Source organism: Monomorium pharaonis, chromosome 9, assembly GCF_013373865.1.
Source record: "Monomorium pharaonis isolate MP-MQ-018 chromosome 9, ASM1337386v2, whole genome shotgun sequence".
In the NCBI taxonomy this organism is placed as follows: Eukaryota; Metazoa; Arthropoda; class Insecta; order Hymenoptera; family Formicidae; genus Monomorium; species Monomorium pharaonis.
Window position 1 is genome coordinate 603,866 of NC_050475.1, and position 24,854 is coordinate 628,719.

The following is a 24,854-nucleotide window of genomic DNA, read 5'->3' on the forward strand; positions in this document are numbered from 1 at the left end:
CGATTGTAATTTATAGCACACTTTATCCTACATAGGCGGAATTTGCATTTTACCCTACATTCGTCACGACAACTGCTGTATGTGAAACGCGGAAGATTTCACACCTCGTTCGACGCAATTCCCGCACGAGGGGACAGAGCGTGGCCGTTCTCTCCGCCATTTCCGGGACAGATAAAAGCGGGCCGGGGAGGGGAAAATAAAAATTGCCACGAGCGGAGCAGGGTAACGAGAAAGCAGGGGGCCATAAAGCGGGCCGTAAAGTTTCACGGAGGATTCGCCGCATTTCCATGTTCGCGCGCCGGCGAAAAATTCCCGAGGTCGCGCGGCGCGTAGTACAGGGTGCGCGGCTAGTCGGGTTCACCTGTGGCAAGGCAGGGGTGCATCGGATGCAGCGATGATCAATAACTCGAACCGCACTCAGCCGTCCCCATCAACTCGCCGGATCTTAGGTTAGTTCCCCCTCTCCTCCGCCCCCTCGTTTCGCTCATCCACCCGAGAGGATCCACGCGCGTGTTCGAGACACGCACTCGAGGACGCTTATTTCCAGCTTCGCTATTCGTGCTTGTAGAACCGGATTTTTATAATAAAATCAGTTATCCGTTACGCGGAGGTCAGAACAAGGAAACTCGGACTCATTGTTCGAGCTGCGTAGTCCGCCTTGAGTCGATTTTAAAAGCAAAAAAAAAAAAGATTGCCCCCTCAAATCTCGAGCGGAATTTATTAATACGTAGCTCCACGGTAATAAAAGTGCGTGCAGATACATCACTTTCGTCGTGCATCTAATATTAAATATAATTCTTCGGTTCTCATCCCGCGTTTAATAAAACCCAGCGGGGTTGTAACTGGTGATGAAAAATTCAACGCCGCGAGAAGTATTACTTTAAAAAAAAAAAAAAAATCTCGGAGGCGCGAGTGTGTCGTAAGAAATTGGCGAACGCGATTGCGAGGGCGACGTTGTCGGTCCTCGTTGTTTTCCCACCGCGGTTTAGTGGCATAATTTTTCTCCTACTTTTTTTCTTTTACGTACATGCGGGCTATAAAAAACGTCCGCCGTTCCGTTATCGCGCGCGCTCCGTAAATTCAGGTCCGCCGCGCTCGCTCGAGGTATCGTTATCGAATGCAAAATGGCTGTAGGCACGACGGGCGCGCGAGGCTAGACCGTCAGGCGTGACGATAGTAGCTATCCGCAAACAATGCCTCAATGATCACGATTATACGCGGCCAGCCGTGTTATACGTGTTTCGGCGAGCGCATTATCTAAGCAATAACCCTAAGCGGTTCAGTCTAAACGATGGTCGCCGATTCTCGACGCGTTTAGCGTCAACTCGCGAAGATACGGTGACTACGACGAGGCCCGGTGACAATCCAAGTTGCAAATTGTGCATATAGTCCAATCCGCGTATTTCGGTCCCAATGTTGCGTATCGTCGGACCTCCCCCACTTGATTTGACGCTATTCAAGTCGCGATCCAAAGGGAGAGACGAGAAAAAAAAAACAAATAACAATAAATAGCAAAGATCGTGACAGTCGTCGTTTCACTTTGCAGATTTTTTCACGAAGGAATAAAGGCTTCCTCGTCGCTCGTCGTAAAAAGAGAGAACGCTACGAACACAATATAAGCACTTTGTTCAATTTGAGCACGATGAGTGTGGAAAGTCCCGCGAGCGTAGAGAATTTCTTGAAAGCTTAATCCCTTTTCATTGAGCACTCCGACATTTATAGAGAAGAGAATGGGAGGGTGGAGTACAACTAATTTTCTATCGCAACAAGTGGTAGGGATCATTGTTGATTACTGTGTTTCTAAAACGTACGCTACGCTCAGGTGGGCGTCACATTTTATCGAGAGTTCTGCAAGTTCTGATACTTGAGATGAAACATATCCTTATCAGTTGTTACCAGCTCTTGTCACTATTCACCGGTGCAGCTGCGAATGTTTCATGTTCGTAAAAAAAATTTTTATGATCCGATTTTTCATATTAAATCAGTCATGTGTACTTGTCGGGATAGAAGCGAACGACTTACGAAATCGAGCTTTCAACTTTTCCCTGTTATGACTACAGATCGTTTTTTTTTTCCTCTCTGTTTTTCTACAGCGTGAATTTGATTAAATCTGAGATACGTAAACTCGACTTTAATGAAATCCGCGCGAGAGATAATTCTCAGGGGGGGGGGGGAAACCATCTTCTGTAAAGACACGTGTAATGACCATTCATTACATCCCATAAAAAAAATGATTATTACGGTACCCGTTAAACACACGGAGAAACTGACGTGCAGTGAGTGACATCGAAGGAGGTCGCGTGATTGCATGTCGCGATCATTACTGCCCCCTCGTATGCATCTCTGAGCAATTTTCGCAAGCAATCAGACGGAAGAAGGGAGGGAAGGCGCGAGAGGGAGGCTGGAAAGGATCAACAGGGCGAGGAAGGTTACGAAGGGAAAGGGCCTGTACGCCTCGTAAATTCCGCGATCGGGCGCGTTTTTACGAGCGTCGCGAAGTCGGATAAACGTCAGGCGGACCTAAACGCGAGGGGCCTAAACCGAATTATGCGAATCGCGAAGACAGATAATAGGATCCCTCCCCGGAAAAAAACGGGGTCGGTCTCCTTTTTTTTCCCCCGAGGCGGATTAAGCGTTATTAATAGCCGCGGCTAAACGTATACACGAGGGAGAGAATCCGTGCACGCGAGACCTTATTTCGATCGTTACCTATGGATTAAATACGCAGATATTCCCTTTTGCTATCTGTGTGCAACTTGAATTTCGAGGCAGAGAGAATGCATTTTATAACGCGAGGAAGATGAAGCGACGGCCTGTCGTCGACTGAGGTTATAAATTGCGTTAAGATATTATCGGGAGTATAATTGCATCGTGAGATGCAATTACTTTGAGATAGAAATGGCTGTATGAAATACATATAGATATACGTATTTAAGAATTAATATCGCTTTGCTGTGTGATAGCAAATTTTAATTCTAAACAGAAAGCGGACAGGCCATGAGATGACTTAATTTTGAACGTTCTACTTTTTATCAGATCCGAGATACATCTTTTGTCTTACGAGAAAACTGCGCGAGCTACGGAATACTTTACTTAAAATAATTAAAATAAAGTTTGTGCACATTTTTCTTAAGGGGTAACTTTCGATTTTCGTTAGCTTTTTTATTTCGGAGCGCACTATTTTTTCATCGTTTTATCCACGACGAGGACCTTGGAAATTCTTCAGATCTGTCCTTGAGTCTAAGTAGAGAGAATACACCTATCTCGTCCATCGTCCATCGTCCACGGATATCCTATCGTCGCTCCCTCATCTTGTTATTTTAGACCTTTATCATGTCTCCCCATCAGGCAGTTTCCCTCTTAATCCCTGACATAATCTCGAGAAAAACGCACGGAAATTTCCATCGAGATTCGCCATCGATCCCGAAACACGAAAAATCCCTTAACATATTTTGTCGACCGAAATCGGTCGAATCGCGTCGGACGCGATGTTGAAACCAAACACTAAACTACGCGCGGACTATTTTAATAGTTGCGAAACTCCGAAAACGCCGTTTCTCTCCGATTTATGGCGGAAATTGCTTACGTCTAACGTTCCGTCGTCACGAAGCGTCCGCGCGCGCGTACATAACTTCGATCTTCGTACCCTTAAGAGTCACTCCGTATAACACGGCCGTACGTACGAGAGGGTAGACTTGCTAGAATAGCCGAAGAAAATCGAAGGACTCTATTCTTAGGACTGCGAAACAACTCACGACGAACATACATATACATGTGTACATGCATATACATGTGCCGTGTGAGTCTATCACGCGCAATATATTCACGCATATATTACGCTCATTATACGCGAATATTATGTATACGCTCTCCATATAGACCGCGGATATTATTTATCGTGTATGCATTATATATACACACACACACACACACACACACACATACACACGCCGTATCCATTACGCGCGTATTACGTGCGTTTATCGCGTGTGTTACACGCGTATATTATTACACATGTATTATGCATGTATACTACATTTATTGCACATGCACATGTCCGTCATGCCTTACGTACGTATATGTGGGTGAGCACGTGGCGCTGAAAACTTTCTATTGTACAACTCGTCATATAGTGTGTCGTGACGCCGCGTCATAAATTTGCGCCCGCTGGTTTCGCGTTTCGCAACCAAATGAAGAAATGTCACAAATTGGGACATGTCAGAGAAGAAAAAGCGATAGAAACAACGTTAAAATTCAAGTAGGGCAGAGCCGTGTGGTAATAATACACATACACGTAGTGGTAGAACGTATGCTCGAAGCATGTAATAGCGACGATCGTAAAAATTCTCTTTCAAGTCGCGTTAGATTATCTCTCCCTGGAAAATGTAATTATGAAATAATTATTTTTTGAATTAACGCGTGATTAATGTCACGATTTACGATCCGTAAATCATACGGTTTTTCATTTTGCGTAAAGAAAACAATACCACCGTATATCGAGTTATGGTCGAAATAAATTCTGCGCTATGGAAAACCGCAAGATTAACCGTTGATAATAAAACGGTATCGTATCTCAAATTCGCATGGCTTTGTATTTCCGGCACGTGTGTTGGCGATCGTATTCTCCACGTTGCCGCGCTGATCCGCCTAATAGCATTCGTACGTTGGAAGAGGGACGCGCGTTACGTAAACAATTAAAATCTAATCGCGAAAAACGCGGAATTAATCGAGCGACGCGCGTAGGCAGGCGTGTGCGGCTTATCGGTTTTCCATTAGCGGATCGGCGCGAAACGCGTGCATATCCTGCAGGACGTATGTAGTACTTGCTACGTACGCTCTCGCGATGAGAACGCGCTTTCGGGAATGCGTTATAGAAACGCACGCACGCACGCACGCACGGTTCGGAGCGAGCGAATGGACGGACGAGAGTTTGCTCTCCTGCCCCGCGATACGCAGAAACTGCTCAAACTGCTTCCCAGTTCCTAAGAGCAATTACCGTCGACGGCTGTAATTACGCGATGACTCGCAACGACGTCGATCGAGGATCGAGCACGATCCATCGGTCGACGCTAGATAAGGCCGCGACATGCGGTATGCACCGAAGGGCGCGGATTCCTCTCCTCCTTTTATAGGCCAACTCGAAAAAAGGAAGTGAGATTGGATTTACAATAATTGGAATCCGACGTTGACGGTCTTCGAACGATTACGAAGCTTTTCCGAAGCCGCGATCTACGATGCGAGGAATTTAAACGAAGTTAGTGCACTTTTTGTTATAAAGGTGTACGCGAGAGAAAAAAATAGATGCAGTAACCATAATATCACTATACTTTATAGTAATTTTGGGCCCAATCAACAATATAAATTTTAGTTCGTTTAAACTATATTAAAATTCTCATAATTGTAATGTTGACCTATGCAACTTATGGTTATTATAACCAAAATTGGAGATTTTTATACGGTAAAATAATCACTATAAGCATCAGATAAAAATAATATTCCTAACTATAATTATTTTACTGTGCAATTATATTCGCTAATATCACACTTTTTTTCAGTCTAAGGGCCAAATTATTTTAATATAAAAATATAATATTTATCCTTTTACTGTGCATTTTTTTTTTGCAAATTTGCGCAAATGCGAAAGATAATTGTCCAAATTTACAAGAATACTTAGCATCAAATTTTTCACCCACAAAAATCAATTGTGTCCCATCGATGAAAATGATAAAATCAATTTTATCACAAACCGCTGACGGTATCGGTAAAGATCGATTTCAATCTCCACCGAGAATCCTGGAATCTCAACTTAGAGTAGCCGCTCGCTGTTTACCGCGGACGTCGCGCGGATCCGTGACTGTGGAACGTCGCTCGTAGCGACAGAACCCGTCTAAGCCATGTTTGGTCACCACGCGGGCAGCCTCGGGCTACTCCGCTGCTTCACGTTTGCTCTAGAAACGCACAGCGACGACGAGTTTGCGGACGACCCAACCGGACGGCGACGGCGACGGCGACGGTCGGGGACAAATACAACGCCTCGAGCGAGTAATTCCTATGCGCTTCCATACATGCAAATGTGTCCTCGTCTTCAGACTCGGACCCGACACCCGGTTAATTGTTACTGAAACGCGCGTGACCGGCATGGAACGAGCCACTTTCGGGATCCGGGCAGGTGGAAAGTACTAATTCTCTATTGTTGGATACGTTTACATGCGAAATGTATCTCGGTTCTATGGAACTCGCGCAAACGTCTTTCGCTGGTTAAGTATCGTTAAACGTAACACGACGAGAAGCGAAGTGACACCTTTTGCGAGACGCTTTTGCGTTTACGTTTCGGGTTTACGGTAAATCTATCTACGAAACGGGATTAATTATTTTTCGTTCGTTTAAGAAACGGACGGATTCCTTCCTCTCGCACTTGAAGAATAATTAAAGGGAGACCCGATTCGATATCGAATTTCGTACGAGTCATTGTTGACAGGAAAAGTTCGAGGAGAAAAGTTTGCCTGTAAATATTTGAAAGCCCTCGCAAATTCTATCAAATGCTTTCAAATGACTTCAATACTACTGTCCAGTACGGAACAAACAGCGCTACGTACACATTCTTAGAAAATACTTCTAATTATTTTTTAAGTGGCACGTCATCGAGCTGCGATGACATAGTAGTTTCTTCGTTATCTCACCGATCTTGCTTATCGCTGAACTCACGTCTCGTCGACACATTACTTCAACTAAGTGCGTATTTAATGAAGATATCCTACAGATAAGGTATCAATTTCAAACATCAGTTCGCATTAAATCATAATATCGAAATCGATAAGCTTCAAGATGCCGCTAATACGACAATACGTCTTCATATCGCGCTTATTCGCCTCTCGAACGATACCCACGCGGAAAATGTATCACTATCTGTTGACGTCTTTTCGAAAAGAAAAAAAAAATCGATAACGCACGCGTCACAAGCACTTGCGTTATCGTGCTTGAGAAACATGTGACGAGACATCGTACGGAGACATCGGTGATTCAAGAAATCGTCCGGCGTCGCGTTTCACTCGTGAGATTGTGATCATCAGCGGCATCTTCTCGGGGAGAAACGATTGCCGACGATGATTCTTCGGGGAGGCAATCGTAGGTCTTCATGGAAAAAGCCCGATTGCAACGCGCTCCGAAATAAGAGAAAGAGGCGGAAGAGCGGAAGAGAGAAGACGAGATACGACACACGACCGCGGGAGAACGCGGAGAAAGAAAGAAAGAGAGAAAGAGAGAGAGAGAAAGAGAGGCGAGAAGGAAGGACACGCGCGCGCAGGAGGTTGAGCAGAGCCCGACGTGTGATGCTGGATGAGGACGAAGAGCGCAGTGGAATGCACAGAATGCATCCAGCGCACCTGCTTGCAGACTTCAGCTCCGACTCGGACACGACGGCTCGGACATCGCGCCCGCGAACGAGGAGAGTGCCTATCCTCGTGTGGGTGACACGAACACGCCGCAAAATCGAAGGACGGGAAGAGAGGAGGTTTGGGAGGGAGGGTAGACGAGGAAGAACGAGCGGGAGGTGAGGAACGGGAGGAACGGGGATGGCCGCGGGAGACCGAGAAGAAGGAGACGAGCTGGACCGCCAGGAGATCCGCCAGGAGAAGTAACAACGCTCTTCGTTCCGCGTCGATAGAGTCCATTTCGCGCAATGTGTTCCCCCGATGGGCCAATCATCCGGTTGCGATTTAAGTGAGCTACGAGATCCGTCCGTCTCACTCGCGCATTACAAATTGTTCGCGTGCTATACCGAGGGGAAAGAAAAACCCTGCCGTGAGAGAGACCGTGCGAGCGCGAAATATTTCTCAAAGTTGCTCTAACGCGAAAAAGGATTTTATTCACAGTAGATCGCGGATAACGCCATGAGAACTGTAAATCACCGACACAACCCGGAATAAACAGGACTGCGCAATAATCTTACCGATATTTAAAAAAAAAAAAAGATCGTAATAGCGCAATGCGAGACTCGGCGCGGCGCGCGAGAGGGACAACCGCGTATATTCGCATATTCCTAGGGTTAAAATAGGCCGCATCGCGCCGTTTCGCACACGCGAGAGCGAGAGAAAGGGGCGTTTTATCTGGCTCAGAGTGAGGCTTATTGACCTGCCGCTAGCCGCTGGCCGCGCCTGGCTTATGGCCTTAAAGCGCACTCGCGACCTCGAAGAAACCAGCCGCGAAATCGCGTTGCCCACAAATTGGATGGCTTTTAAATGCGTTGGAAAACTGCATCTACGAACCCCGGGATTCTCAGGGGGATTTAAAAGGAAAAAGCGTCCCCCCTGATAAAAGAAAAATATTCTGGCAGACGTTTCGAAAAGGTTTTCTTCTTGAATTGCGAGCGATTCAAAAGAAGTAATTTTACATAAATTAACTATTAAGTTAGTAGACAGAAATAAATAAGATACTCACTATAGGAAATTAGGTAAAAAGCAATTAAAAAATAACGGCAGTAATTAAATTTTCTTTCGAGAGCCCTTCAAATTAATTAAAGAAACCATGTTAATAATGTTCTTTGTAACTAATTGGATATAAGTGTCTAATATAAAAGATGGTATTTGATGTAAAAAATAAATATTAATTTTAATTTGAAGACATTTCTCGGATACATACATGTTAAAAATATTATTAATTAAAAATCTTCATGAAATTAAAAATACACATAGCAGAGAATATTAAACTGGGCTAATTCTAATTGCATTCATGGAAACTTCGCAATTCGTGATAACTAAAATTAAATATTTATAATCGCTAAAATGTAGGAATAATAAAAATTTCGGCGAGAAGAACGAGTTTTCTCCCTGAGAAAATTTCAAACTCGTAAAATAGTTAGTGCGAATGTAACGTAATGTACTATCACAGACGACAACCATTCGGTTTCATTATCGCCTGTCCCATTAGACGGGAGACACCGTATATATGATGCAACAGCTCTTTATCTTGCGGTAAACCCGGTTTTGACTTTCAAACGGATACACTATCTTCTGGTGAAGTGTAGTACTACGTACGAACAAGTCCGCTTGTAGATGAAGCGAGGCAAGGCAAGTCCATCGAAACGCGGTTTTCACAGATATAACGCCGATTAAAATTCATGAGCTATGCGGCGCACGATAACGCTCATAATGGGGATCGGCGCAAGAAGCAGGTTTAAGCGCCTTTCGGGAGAAAAACTTGATGGAAATTCATGACAACGTGTATTTATTGATCAAAATTGAAGCACGGCCGGTGCCTGCGCAATTTTGTTTTGCAAAACAATTATGTTTACCAGGTGGATGTGCGAATCTGGTATTTTGCGTGAAAATTACATTTCGTCAGATGATTTAGTATCAGATTTATTGGACATGTTTCTGAACGGGCTACGATTAAACGATAATTTCTCTTATCTCTCATCTTGCATAATTGGACTTTCCAAATGCAAGCCACATTTGATGCGGAAAACAGAGGAATATTACTGAAGGAGGCTTTATTAATCAATTATCAGGTTATTATTATTAAATTATCGCGACTTATCAGTTATTATCCGTCAAAAATTAACGACAACGCATAAATCAGAGGTTCAAGAGGTTTGAGAGATTGATGAATTTAAATTAGTTAGAATTTACTTTTCAATCATTTTATAAAGTGTTAACGTAACTCTAACGAATTGGTGTGTTAACGAGCGTCACGTCCCTAGTGAAAATAAATATCCGAGCGCAAAAGTTAAATGTAAGAGGAGACTGATAAAAACGGAACTTCTATAAAACGTAAATTTGAAACAGCAAAATGTAAAAGAAACGTTAGCTTTTACAAAGCTCCTTTTTACATTTCATTGTTTCAATTTACACTTTACGGAAGTTTCGTTTACCCTTCTGTCACTCTCCCCTACATTTGACTTACGCTCCGATTTATATTTTACAACATAAAACTCGTATTCTGTCTCTCGCGTATCCAAAAAATGAATCGAAAGGCGCGGTAACCAAAGGCATTCTCGAGCAGACGGCGGCATCGAGAAGCGCGCGCGTCGCTTTTTTTATCTTTTTGCGCAACCGCATTTAACCGACCCTTAGATACCACAGCATGGCCGATAGGGACACGGGATATATAAGTGCATAGGACACGCACACGTGCCCCGCGTATGTCGCGCGGACGTGGGTGCCCGTTGCGAAGCCCCCCCGACCTCCCGATCGGTGCCCATCGCGCGTGCTTTTCACTCGCGTGTGTTGCACGGAATGACCGATGATATCGCGTGCAACAGTCGGGGCCCGGGCATCCGAGTCGATGCATTCCTGATGGAAAATAGCAAATAGTTTGCCGGAATTATTCCGTCAGTCGGCACGAAGAAAAATAGTTTGAAATTAAAGAAAGCCGATCGATACCGCTGGCGACTTTGGCGTTTTCTCAACAGTGAAATTCGTATCTTTTTTGTTTTTGCTTTCAAAATAAAATGCGAAATGATCATTATAATTAACATCTCATTACTGAGATATTATTATATTTGTGTGAGAGTTTTTTATATTATATATACTAATGTGCTTTATGATATTAGACTTTTAAATAGCCGGCATTCTTCAGTTGAAATTTCGAATTATTTTCACATAAAATTTATGCATGTATGTATCCTACATATTAATCGATATAATTTTATCGATCTTTTAGGATTAATAACTTAGCACTCCCCAAATTTTTGTCTTCAATTTTAAATGAGTATCACAGAAGAAGCCACTTGAAAATATCACGACGCGATATTCAATACTTCACTAACGTGAATTAGCGGCTTAACCCTCGACTTCTGATTGCACATTACGCTTACGTGTTTCATTAATGGCGAAATGCGCCGACGAATAAGAAAGTGCACGCGACTCGCGAGGCACGTGCAACACAATATTTATCGTAAACGCGACCGACCTCGCGGCAACCGATTACACGTGGCTGATGAGCTGCAAAAATTGCGCGCGTACTGAAAAAGCACAAAGCGTAAAAGCTGCGCTCATGCATTTTGCGGTCGGCACAAGCCGATCGCATGCATCGACCGAGACTCATTCTGTAATAGCGCTCGCACGCCTTATATCTTTAAACGACGACGTCAATTTCGTTGCCCGTACCTGCCAGTTACCGGAGCCTAGAATCCCTCCGGTCCCGTTTTTTCACGCTCGATCCGACCGTTCGAGCTGTCGGGCTTCCGCGATAGTTTCGCACGCGTGCATAATTCGTAATTGGCCGCCGCTCCGGGACAGAAATTATCGACGCCGCGTCCGCGTTTATCTAAGCGCAGGGTGCAGATCTGCTTAGCATCGCGTGTGCAGCTGATTGTAGATCGTCGAGAGACAGATCGTCGATATTCCGTTGCTTCCATCCTGCATCACGGTTACCGCAGCAGAATAAGAAAGTCTGAAATCTAACCAAGCCCCACGGGAAATGAACAAAATAGTGTTAACATCTAGGAAAAACACACTTTTTATTCATCATCATTTATCTTTAATGCAGATTCTTGTTGAAATAAAGTTATACAGCGCTCGAATAGCTTCCAATAGACTGTTGCACGATTTTCTCTTAGCAGAATACCTTTCAGTTGATTATATAAGTGTTGTTGGAGAGAAAAATTTACTTCTCACATTATTTTCTAAACTTGCTCTCTGTTTCTTCTTTAACATTCTCCCAGCTAACGTAACCTGCCTGACTTAAATGCCATTGAATTACTGTAAGCAATTTTCAAGGGTAGAGTGAAAAAAACAGATTTCTCTCTCCAATCTCTCTTAAAACATATTCTGCTAGAAAAATGTATAACAACGCACTGACCATTTAAGTATTGTGCACGACCTTATTCCAAAGAAGGATAAAATTTTTATTGAAGATAAATTGTAAGCCAACTTCTTATGAATAAAATAAGTAGTGTATTTTTCAGATATTTACATTATTTTGTGCTTATCCGCTGTATATGTATGCGCGTCGGATTAAAATATCTCGTTCGAAGCGACAGAAAGGTCGAAACGCTGTCGAGATGATTAATCGATGCGAAAGGATTAAATAATGTCCATTTTTTTAATTTTGATATATAGAATTCTACTGCGAATTGTCTCCTGTCGTTTTTATTCGCTTGTTCCTCTTTGGCAAATGTGCGAGATAAAAAAAAGAAGAAGGATAAAAAGAAATCTCTGAAAAGAAATCGCGGCTGCCGAGCGTGATTGCGAACAGCGCAGCGACGGCCAAAGCACGTCGATTAAGCGCCGCGTGTGAATCAGGCGTGGGCAAAGCCATCGGGAGACAATAAAACTGGCGCCTCCGCCAGAAACGCTTCTGGAATCCGGCCAGATTGCTTTGTGTCGCGGACCCCGCGACTAATGGTCGTTGACGACATCGATTAACCCGGGCTTAACCATATTCGTCGAGGCAGAAAAGAAGGACGACTTCGCACGAGCGACGAAACTTTATTTTAAGATTGTTGCAATCCCTCTCGTTAAAAATTAAATCGGCTTTAATTTGAATATTGTTATTTATAATTCGCGAGTTGTCGGTTCGATAATAGTCAAACGAGCGTTATCATAAACGTGCAAACATTCAATGTTTTCCATGTGTATTCATTTGCCTTGTAATAATGATACCATTTGTGGCAAACAAAGCAGTTTCTAGCAATTGAAATCGAGAGATGACGAGGGATAACATGCAAAACAACAAAATAGTTTGTTAACACAAAAGACGAAGCGGCAAATGCATCTCGTAAATGAATAAAAATGTATATATATCGCATTTTAATTTACACCTTCTATAATATACATATATAATATTTAGAATTTAATGTAAAAAACTGAACTGTCAAGCGCAACGTCAGACATAAGAACGAAAAAAGTAAGAAAAGAAAAAAAAGTAAGCGACAAAAAATATATTATTGCAGAAAGATCTGGGCATAGTAAAAAATGTATATAAATAAATATATCGAAATGAAGTTTTAGAAGTCAATTTCGTAAAAATAATTAATTACGTTAAAATTTTCAACTCAGTTTTAAAACACAGAGATGAATCCTATTTTTAAATATTATATTGTATTATCCACGACATCATATAAATAAATATTACATGCCATAAATATTAAGAAAATATTTTCAGAATACGTATTACATGGATGCGGAAATAAGAGATAAAAACGAACATTTATATTCATGTTACTCAACAAGGAATTTCGAAAAGGCTATCCAACCACAGACCAAATATACGACTGCTTTATCTAATCAGTTGTCTCATATGATTAGGTAAAAATGGAGTTCAAAGTAGCAGAGAATTATTTTCGAGAGGAATTTCTCGATAAACTTAAATCTCTCGCTTAAAAATTTCCAAATGAACACTCCCGAAATCAGATGTCCTCACAAGGAACCTCTCGGATCTCGGATCTCCTCAAAAGAAACCCGAAAAACAGAAACGGATTCGGAAACGAATCTCCAGAGAGAAATTCTATACGGGACGAATCTCACGATCTCAACTCTCCTCACTCAGTGAAAATTCCGAGAGCTTCCGAAAACGAACCTTCCCACCAGAATAGGAATAACGAGAACGCGTTTTATGAGTGCCCTGGATGTAGAGTAAAATTATTACTTCAGCTTACATATCACGTACTGACGTTAAATCATGCGAATCCTCGTAATGATGAACTTGGCAAATAATAATGAGTTGAAATGGGGTGAACCGTACTATTCGCGGTGTACGCGACTCATTACCGCAGCAAATTTCGGCAATTTCCCTTCTTTACACTAGCAATCAATGATTTGCGAGAGATTCGTTGTAAGACAAGGCACGTGCTAATATTTTTTGATATCTGACTCGCGCGACGATGTTTTCACTTGATTATATCGTAACTTTATACTTGCTGATAATTTCATTTAATGTGGATGCATCCGTATGTGCGTGCGTGTGTGCGTATGTTACATAAGTGAATTGTTAGCTTGTCATCAGATTTACTCCCACGAGTTACTGATAAACATTTATCCATTTTGTGCTGTACAGCTGGCTTTATGAAATGTAAATAGAAAAAAGTCGATTGTATATTCACAATAATAAATCTTTTCAATGGTAAAATATAATGATTCTAACGGTAAAAAGTTATAGTTTATCTATAGGAAAAACTAAAAAATATTATTCATGTGTTATAAGGTAAAAAGCAACCGTTAAAAAACAAAAAAGTTTTATCTTTAAATTCTATTTAATAAATCATACATTAATCATTTATGTATATAAGATAATTATTGTCTCTCGGGCACATAAAGTAGATTAAACTAAATAAAAAAAGTTTCATTTTACAAGTTTCTCAATAATTAATGGAATTATTTAATCACAAATGATGCATAATGCTAGTCTGCCTCTTGTCGCTGAATTATTTGTAAATCTTTATTAATTCTCATTAATGATGAAAAATTCGCAAAACCAATAAAAGACTTTTCTATTCAATTTAATCCGCTACTTCACGAAAAGTGACACGCTACTACTAGACACTCTATATATAATTATGTGTATTTAAATTAAACGTATAAATTAAATTCACATATTTAAATGTGACAACATTGTTATATATAAAAACACATGAAATAAAAACCGATACTTCTTAAAACATTTTACTGTTGAGACAGATTGTGTATCAATGCTACGCAAAAAATAAATTATACTGCTAACTACTAATTATTTTTCATACTTTAACGTTTAATTAATATATTATATCGCCTATGAATTTAAAAAGAAATCATTTTCAATAACGTGTATTTTGTTTTCAGAGTACACACATATTACGTAGTTAAAATATATAACGTTGTAGTTAAAATTAAAATTTTTAATAAATATCACATTGCACCGTTTTTATTTAATAAAATTAATTGCTACGATAAAGTAATTAAAAAATTGTTTAAAAAAAATTAAAACTCGCAATTTCATCAACAGTAAACATGACTGAAATGTATAGCTATCAATGTACTAATTAAGTTTATTTTTTGTATATCTTTTTATAGCGTGAATAAGTACCATAGCATTGTAACATTGGAGAAGACTTCTTCATAACTTATAAGAATCGGTGATACAGATCGATTCTCATGAATTATTAAACTAAAACATTTTTTTTCCTTTATGTCGACGAATATCTTACCAACAAAAAAAGTGCGAATTGGAGACAGAAATCCAGTTTGAAATTCTGGTCCTGGTTCGAGAAGCGCAAAGTTCAAGATCTTATCGCGTCATATGAATTGTACATCCGTTTCATATTTCATTACATGTCTTTACCATTATTGATATTAATTATATAATTGGCGTTTATGCAAATACATACACGCAGACGGCGAAATGTTTAATGGTCACTTTGGGAAACGAGAATCTCGGGAGTGTTTATAGCCGCAAAGAGACATACGTCTTCCGTCAAGGCTACGCATGCAAATACGTTTATTACCGCTATCGCAATTGTCGCTTATACAAATCAGCGCCAACTGTCAGAATTAACGAGATGAACTGTCAATAAAAACGTCAAAAAGCTATCGTTATGTTGCAACTCAATTCGGAATTTGCGACGAATTATGAACATGCAAAGTCACATTCCGCTACTACATCCGCGAATAACTATAATCAATAAATACGGATACTTATTCTTAAATTATGCTAAATTGGTAACATTTTACATAGCAAAATAAAAAGTGTTTTGAGGTCAAAGAATCACTTAAAGCATGCATGTAATCAAATAATTCGGAATAATATTAACCGCTTTGTACGTTCCATTGTCAAACACATTTATTTTATTCCTACAAAATCAATATCAGTCGTATAATTTATGAAAAAAAAATTTATTCTAATTATATATAAACTTTATTATTCTTATTAGAATAACACAAGTCATTATGTATAAACGAAAGTATTAGCGGCACCTTCGGAATGGCGAAACGCAAAGCAATTCAAGTGAAAGTTAAACAGAAGAGTCGACATTGTTAAAATATATCGAATCGAAAAGGTATTCCGAATGAGTGCTGGCTCGCGTGACTGCAGCCTCTTTCTCTTATCGACAGGATCAATTTAGAGCTCGTTGTAACTCTCCGGAAAGGTAATGCGATCGCTCGCAAAGACCAAAGTTTTTCAAATGAAAGTTCGACTGTAAAACTAGATAAAAAAAAGTAAGATTTTATTACCCACCCCTTTTGCCCTCAATCTAAAAAGCTCGAATTCGCCGATAGTATACCCGAAAATGATCAATTGGATATTATCAGATTGGATATCGGACAGAAGAAGAAAAAAGGAGAAAACAAGTAACTAATACCTATATTTCTTCTCGCCGCGTTGTTAATTTATCTGAAATTACCCCACGAAAACTATTACACGTCGCGGTAGCTCGACAGTGACTTACTGCTCTTTTACGATAAATTATCGTGACATTGATTACTATTGTCCGCAACCGAAACGCACGTCACGGCAATCGGCCGAGTATGCTCCCGAAAACCATTTCGTATCTCACGAGGCTCTCTCCTCTTTCTCGCCTCTCTCTCTCTCTCTGTCTTTCTCTCTCGTCTTGTATTTACGGGTCGTTGATATCGCTCGCCTCGTGTTTTCTCAGATAACGTGCATGCAACGGCCGTCTGCGAAACGCGGCACGCACTGCGCACCCGTGATAATAATTATTGACAGATGCGACCGACTAATGCGGCTTTCGTCTCACTAACAGTCGCCAGTCGCGACTGGCTTGTTTTACTGACGAAGACGTTGCTGCGCGCTTGGCACGTAGCCAGCGATAAATCGGCACGAAAGCGTAGAAACCATTGAAAATTATTATTATTACTTTTATTTCGCAACAACCGAATACTGTATAACGGGTCCCGGTTGTGTTGTACAATATTAGGTTGTAGAATTAAATTAGAAACGAGATTCTGAAAGCTGCGAGTGACTCCACATTGTATTCGTGTGCAGACTACTTCGTTTGATTCTTTCAAATCGAGAAGCAGACCACTGACGCGACATCATTCATTATAAATCTCAGTTATTTTCTTAAACTCTGCTGTGTGTTTATATAGGAGAATTAATTAATATCTGTGAAATTTAATATTCCGATCTTATATTAAAACGGATTATTAAAACGAACCAAAGGTTTAATGTACGGAACAGCAGATCTCTCTACACAGTGTATACTAGATATATTGCATTTAGATACCTTTACACACCCGCCGTTGAATCCCGTATCGTGAATAATTGAAGAGCCCGAAGCAATACGTGCTAAGTCCCATGAGGGAAAATCTAGCAAGGTTCATAGCTTATCTCTGTCTACAGTTCGGTTATAATCTCGTCCAAAATATCCCCACATCAATTTCAATAATAAAGCAATGAAATGTTAAATAAGAATTAATCATTAAGATCAGATTCCTCGTGTAATTCTTCCTTTAATTAAAGAGATAATATGCCGGACTCTTTGTGAATTTTAATTGAAATTTAATATGCTCTTTGTTGCAGTTTTTGAGTTAACTTTTCACTCTCGACTGTTACGAGATAAAACATCTTTCGCGAGTTAATTATAATGTTAGATAATCTTCCTCTGGAAAAAAACAACACAATGTGTCTTCTTATGGGTATTACAAATAATTTAATTAAGAGATAGCTACATTTTCGGAGCAAGTACGAGTCATCAAGGAGGATACGCGCACTGTTTTTGAATACATGCCAGGATAAAAGATATATAACTCTTCTCGCGAGAGAGATGCATTTTCGTTATAAATTCCCAACAGAATTGCAGCAAACAAACAATCTTTTCACGTCATATATGGTAGAGATATGAATGTTTGATTTGTTTGATTCATGACTAAGCTACAATGTAAAATGGATGACTTTTAAAATCACTTTTAAAATTTTGTCAATAGCGTTCAACAAATTCAACGTACAAAAAAAGGCTCTGTTGACAAAATAAGAGTAATCGAAGCAAATAATACAAACTTACAAAACCATTAATTATACTGATTTTAATACTTAAAATAAGTAATAATTGCTGACCAATTTAATACTGCCCAGTATTATATTTTTACAAGAAAATATTTAAAGAATTTTGTCAATCATAAATATCTTGAATTAGCACACGTGAAACGTTTATATAATTTCTTTTTAATACAGTTAAATTGAATTAATAAAGTACAATATTAAAATATAATTGTATAATAATGTAATGGTGTAAATTACAGTAACATTACTATGTAAAACTGATTTAAATTGTCATCATAATTTATAATGAAATACAACTGATTCACAACGCGATGAAAATCAGCATCAAATTAACATTAAATGTTAAAAAGTAAATTATTCGATTTTAATGTTCGTGACAGAAACGTTAATAACGTGATTTTCATCGCTCGTATTCAGACGCGAGCGTAAAAGTGGGAAATCGTTTTCCGTCGCGACTCATTAGATGAGAAATTGCTCGTCGCGAATATCGTCGCGAAAAGAAGGACCAGTTTTTCTTTCGGAAACTCTACGATTCTAGAAACGCGATAAAAGGAAAACGTGACGAGGAGAAAAAAAATAAATAATATGTTCAGTAACACGTCTTTTCCATAGCTGAAGACAAACTTTAAAACTGTTTTTCATTCTTACGCAAGCTTGCAAGCGTCAAGATTAAGGCCATCTTCTCTCTCTCGTTTGTTTTTCCGTGATAAAAAGCGAAAGCCCGACGAATCGAGTGACTCACGAAAAAGAGCGAACTGCGGCTTTCTATCCCAAAGTGATGAAATTTACACTTCAAGCTCGCAACGGAATAAAAAAGTAACTATGTTCAAAAACATTTGAGAAACTAAATGATATTTTAAATAAAGTAAAACAAATTTTTTTTAACAAATCGCACATACCCGTAAAACAAGTAATATAAAAGCAATACGATAATCGCTAGGAATTAAATGGATTCAATATCTCTGAATTGTTTTGAAAAAAAAGAGAGAAAAGTACTTCCGGCGTTATGTTGTATTGTGAACGCCTATCGCGTCAAGTTTTGTAATGATAAGAGTCAACGAATAGATCGACAGATGATATCCATACAGAAAAAAATATTATAAGAACCCATGTACCCTCCCGTAAATGCAATCGCCATAATGTATCCTCCCCCCTCCTCGGTAGTAAATTAAGGTTCAACGTGCGCTACGCGCGCACTCATTCATGGAAAAACGTCTGCTGCAATTTGCATTATAGCCATCTAATTTATAATGTGCCACGTCATTACATCAAGTCCATTGCTGAATAACGATTACTCACCATTATACGGAACAGTCCGTAGAATGACGATTGGCGAGAGAGTATTCTTTCTTTGTAAATGTTCAAACTTGCAGTTTACCCTTAAAAAGCTTAATCGATAATTTAATCATAACGTTATTTAAATAAAAACTCAAGCGCTGATGAAATGACGTTTCAAGGACGTAAATAAGGTACGGAAATTTATTTAACAATTAACTCGAAATTTCAATTTTGCTCAAAGAGAAATACTAAATTGCATAATAACTTGAAATTTGCTTTACGTAGATTTATTTTCACGAGACATAATTCGAACGTTAATTAATACTCCATAACGAAGGGAATAGCTTGCAATAAAGTTTCGCTAAATAACCACATTAATATTCGCTAAATAACCACCTTACTCTCTTAAAAAGATCACATCTACTAGAAATATTCCGCAACAGGGACGATTAAATGCGACAAGAAGTCGCACGAATAAAAAGATCCGAGGAGAATTTTCAGCGTAGAAATATTTGCCGCATTGGTATTCGAATGTCATGGTTATTTATCTATCAACGGCTATAATGCTTCGCAATGCGCGATGCACCGCATGCATCCCGTGTTCGTTTTGTTCGCTTACTAATGTGCCTCCATTCACTATGCACGTTCGTTTCACAAAGCGAGTCAAACCGTTTCGCGGAAACGCCAGCTTCGGCAAAACGCCAGCAATAAATTCCATCTAATGTTTCCGTAATTAAATCCATTCGCAATATATTTAAGTTCACTCATTATAATAAAGAAACGGCTGCGCGTTACCTGTTAAAACATCGTTATACAACAAGAAGGACGCGCTTCTTTGAGCGCGCCAACGAAGGCATAGACGATTTTAATGTGAAAAAGAGCGAACGTCAGTGTGTTTTCTATTCTCAGAATTACAGACGTGCCTTGTTAATATTTATACGAAAGGAATCGAGTTCGCCAATAACACACGCAGATTACACATGCGTAAACACGGTAAATAAGTTAATCTTACTCGTGGATTAAAATTATCGGATCTAAGTAATTTCGGATAACGCTAAATTCTTTTTAAAGAGAAATGAACCTTCGAGAGTGATGGATTATTTTATAATGTGAAAAAGGCGAAGCTTGGTTTGCGTTCGTGGAATTATAGACGTCGTAACTGTCTTGTCAATATTTATATAAAAAAGAACCAGTTCGCAACAATTCACAGGTTTCGCGTACATACGTTAAGTATACAGTCACGAAACTAATTGTCCAGACACACAGAATATTGAGAATTTATTTTATACAAATTTATATCATATGTTAAAATTTTTAATAAAAAGAAATCTTGATTGGAAGTAAAACCTTTTACTAGTGATGCATTTCCTCATCAAAAGTATACTTGTAAAGTATATTTGTACTTAACTATTAAATAAACAGTTTTACATATCGTCGTGAAACTAACTGACCGGGAGACACAGAATATTGGAAATAATTTGTGCTACAAATAAGAAACACGCACCCTTAATGGAAGTGCACAACTGATAAGACATTTTCACTTCCAATTGAACGTTTTTCTTTAAAACAAATTATAATATTTGATAAACTCGTAGCATAAAATATTCTCAATACGTCCGGAGACAATTAGTCTCGCGTCCGTATACTTGAACTTACTCCTGAATTAAAATTGTCGGATCCAATTACTTTCCGGTAATATTAAATTTTTTTCAGAGAGAGAACCCAGTTGAACACCGCGAAACAGTAGCGCGGTGCAGTTTCTGAAAATTAACGTAACGAGAAAACGTTGCCGTGAATGAGACAAAAAAAAAGCTCGCCTGTTGCTGAAGCGAACGACTATATGAACGTACAGCTCACGTACTTTACAAGGTATTATATGTGTACCGAGAATGTAATAAGTACAATGCGGTGGCGAAGTCACTCTGCGCTCCCCGTACATTTGCGTGACAAACGTTCGCGATGTTGTGTGCTCGGGCCGACAATACCGATCGCCCACAATCGCCAGGAATCAGCCCTGGCGGTGTTGGGCAAAATATATTCGCATATGTACAATAATAATACAACATTTTCGCGCGTATATACCTACATTCGCGAGGGAGTGTATACAATTTATACAAATAACATATTCAGAGCCGTTCGTCGCCGTTCGTCGGCACTGAATATGCATTCAGCCGATACATTTCGTCCAATCCTAAGAAAAAACAGGCAGTGTGTGCTTTGTTCATATAATTGCTCGAAAAACGTATGGCGCGCGTTCTCGGGGAAAAAAAAGTGTTTTTTTCCCCCTAATTTCAATTAAATTTTATTTTCTTCGAGCGGAATTATCCTAATCTACTGTTTCTCTTACGAGTAAACTTCGTTTTCGATTTCGGCGCGAAAACGGAGAGGAGAAAATCGTGAGGCGCTCACCTCTCTCTCTCCCTCGAACGCCTCCAGCGACGAATCGTCCTTCCAATGGGCGTCCTCCACTTGCAGCAGCTTCCTTCTCGCGCACCTCCAGCGCAGGGCAGCGTGCAGTTATACCGGTGCGCAGTCCGCGTCCGTGATAAACAAAAACACAAACTCGCGGCTAGTCCGAGATCTCGTTCCTTCCCTCCGGAGAGGCGGCGTGTCTCTCTCTCGCGCGCGCGCTGGTATCAATCGCGCTCTCCGCTCTCGCGTTTCTCCTTTTTCTCGTATTCGCTCGCGAGAAAACACGCGGGCGAGCGAGCGAGCGGCGGGATGGCCGCAAAGTGCAAGAGCGAGAGAGGGAGAGAGAGAGAGGAGGCGGACGACGGAGAAGCGGGAGACGGAAAAAGCGCGTGCGAGGGCACGCGAGAGAAGAACGGAGACGGGGAATGATAGCGGAGAAAGAGGAGGTAGAGGGGAATGAGCGAGTGAAAAAAAACGAGTGATACTACGCGAGAGGAGCGACTTGATAAGGAACGAGCGAGCGAGAGAGAGAAAGAGAGAGAGTTTCCTGCACCGCGAACGGGACGCAGGCGAAGAGAGTCTCGGCGCAATAGTAATCGAACTGTTCGGTGTGTCGATCCCGCGACGATGCGTTGTCGCGTCAGGTCGTCACATCGTCGTCACCGTCACTCTCGATCGCGCGGCGCGAAAAATCGGAGCGCTCCTCCGAAAATGATGATCCTTGAAGGACGTGGTGTGTATGCGCGCGCGCGCGCGCGGACGCGCGTCGCAACGGTTGCAGTCTCCGAGAGGAGAGTCCGCGCCGAGGGAAAGAGATCGTCCTCCTCTTCCTCCTCCTCCTCCTCCTCCTCTTCCTCCTCGTTCGCCGGTATGTTCCTGCTCAGGATCCGATCGAGCAGACACTGACCCCACGACGAGACAACGTCGGAGCAAAGAAACGAGAAAGAACGAGAGAGAGAGAACGCGCGAAAATGGCGAGGGGAGGGAGAACGTACGGAGTACGAGGGAGAAACGGGATAGAAGTTGAGAGAGAGAGAGAAAGGGGAAACGATAAATAATACGGGAGAAAAGACCGGAGGAAAAGACAACGGGGTGATCGGGATACGCACGGTGCACGATTTGCTCGGGAACGTCTTCACTTTCGTCGCGTCATTTTCCTGGATAACCTTGCGGCTTTCGAACACGCGCGGCTTTCAAAAACTACGAGTCGATAGCGCGGAAAGCGGAGAAAAGAAAAACACTCTTCCGCTTGTCCGGTATGCGCACTTGCTTTTTCAAATTTTGCGTCTCTTCGCAACGTTATCGTTTGAGATATATATCGAAGAGAAGAGAGAGAGAGAGAGAGAGAGAGGGAGGGAGAGAAAGACGCTGATTGTCGTCGGCAACGGTGGCAGCGACGATGCGCGATGGCGGCGCGCTCGCGGAAGGTAAACGTGACAACTCGTATCGCGCGCGCCTGCTTAACATATACTGACTTCGCTGCAGCTGGAACGCTCCTCTGTACTGACGTTCGGCCAGACTCGGCCATCCTCGGCGGTCCTCGGCCGCGCTCGCTGCGCGGTCAAGTCGACGCGTCGCCCGGCCGACGGGGCCCGCGCTCTCACTCGATCGCCAGCTGTGCACCGTACGGGTTGACATGTCCCGCTCCGATTTGCCACCGTTGCCTTCGTCGAGAGAAGCGGGAGACGGAAAAAGCGCTATATTTTTGGTAAAATTCATTTAGGAAAGTATGTGAACAACGGTAATATGTATGTAAATTGTGTATGTAATCTTTCGTACGTATATATGAAATCTTTAATATGCATCATGCCCGGGAAGAAAATTTTCATATCAAAAAAATAGATCATTATATATATATATGTATAAAATTCACACATTATTATATAATAGATAAAATACCCGGGAAAAAATCTTCATCTTAGAAACAAATTACAGGTCAAATTATATCACAACAGATCTAATTTTATCAATGGGTTTGTAAAATTAGATCTGTTTTAATATTATATATATATATATATATATATATATATATATATATATATACGTTTCGAATTGAAGCACTATCAAAAATATAAAAATTTTACAGATAATTTTATTGGTAACTAATATCTAAGCCACTATAAGTCAAATTATTCATTTTGTTTTTTACTTTAAGGCTAAAATTCGAATATTTATGAACACAATTTTTGTCATTGTTTAGGAAAGGAATAAACCTAAGAAGCTTTTAAATTTCAATAATTATTTCCATATATCTCTATATATGACTTGATATTACTCTTATAATTAATTAAAATGTTTTAAATTTTATTTACCGCTATATTCTCTTTCGAATATTTTATGCGAATTAGCCTTGAAGCTAAAAAACAAAATAACTAATAATTTGACTTACAGTGGCTTAGGTATAGCGTAAATAATCATATTTTACTACGGTTTTAGATAAATAATATAAAATCAAGTCTTTTTTTTTTGACAAATCAAAGCATGCGACTAACGGAAAGATATTAAGTGAAATATATAACACATCATTGTAACAACATACATTATTACACACGATATATCGTTACATGAGTCGGATGTACGTGATACATTAACCATGCGTTATTAATCGTCGTTACCATTCTCGGATGTAAAGCGCGAGCAGTTTAAATCAGTTTCTACCTCATTTGAAAGTACATTAAAACAACAGAACCGTGTCCTGCAGCATCATTAGTTTGACAATCGTTCAGTACTTCGAGAAACTCTGTGTAAACTCGCTTAAAGCGTGGACTCGTTAAAGTTTGAAACACTGAATTGTTTTACAAGTACATAGAATCGTAAATCACTTCAACGTATAACACAGTTTTGAGATCTTATTTGAAATGATATTGATCCCTCGTTCAATAAAATAAATTAATATTAAACAAATAATTTTATAATTCAAGATTTTGTAATTTAAATACAATGTTATATCATTTTACTGTCAAGAGAGAATCTCCATAGTCGTCAATTAATAATCGTCAGTGCTAATCGTACGCATCTTATGTGCATCTTAATACAATCCAGTTTTTTTAGCCTTAATAAATTTCTTGTCTCCTCAGCGTGATTTTATTGACCTTATCGGACGTCAATGATATTCCCCTATCACTATACATATAAAGGCAACTCCGCAACATCAAGGTATTGTCAAGCATACGCGTTTGCGTGTATACATTATGCAAATTGATTCCATCGATTGGCCGCCAGACAGAACT

The 24,854-nt window shown here is 40.2% G+C and overlaps 1 protein-coding gene across 2 annotated transcripts in view; it reads right to left on the reverse strand.

The window, feature by feature from the left end:
- The window catches only part of LOC105828987, a 167,084-nt gene that overhangs the window by 103,719 nt on the left and 38,511 nt on the right, over positions 1-24,854 (reverse strand). Inside the window, exon 1 of one of the 2 annotated variants that reach the window (XM_028193109.2) lies at positions 21,622-23,126. The exons of the other annotated variant lie outside the window; for it this stretch is intronic. The gene's annotated coding sequence lies outside the window, so the exon portion shown is untranslated. Of the gene's footprint in view, positions 1-21,621; positions 23,127-24,854 lie in introns of those variants that run through there. 2 annotated transcript variants of the gene reach the window in all.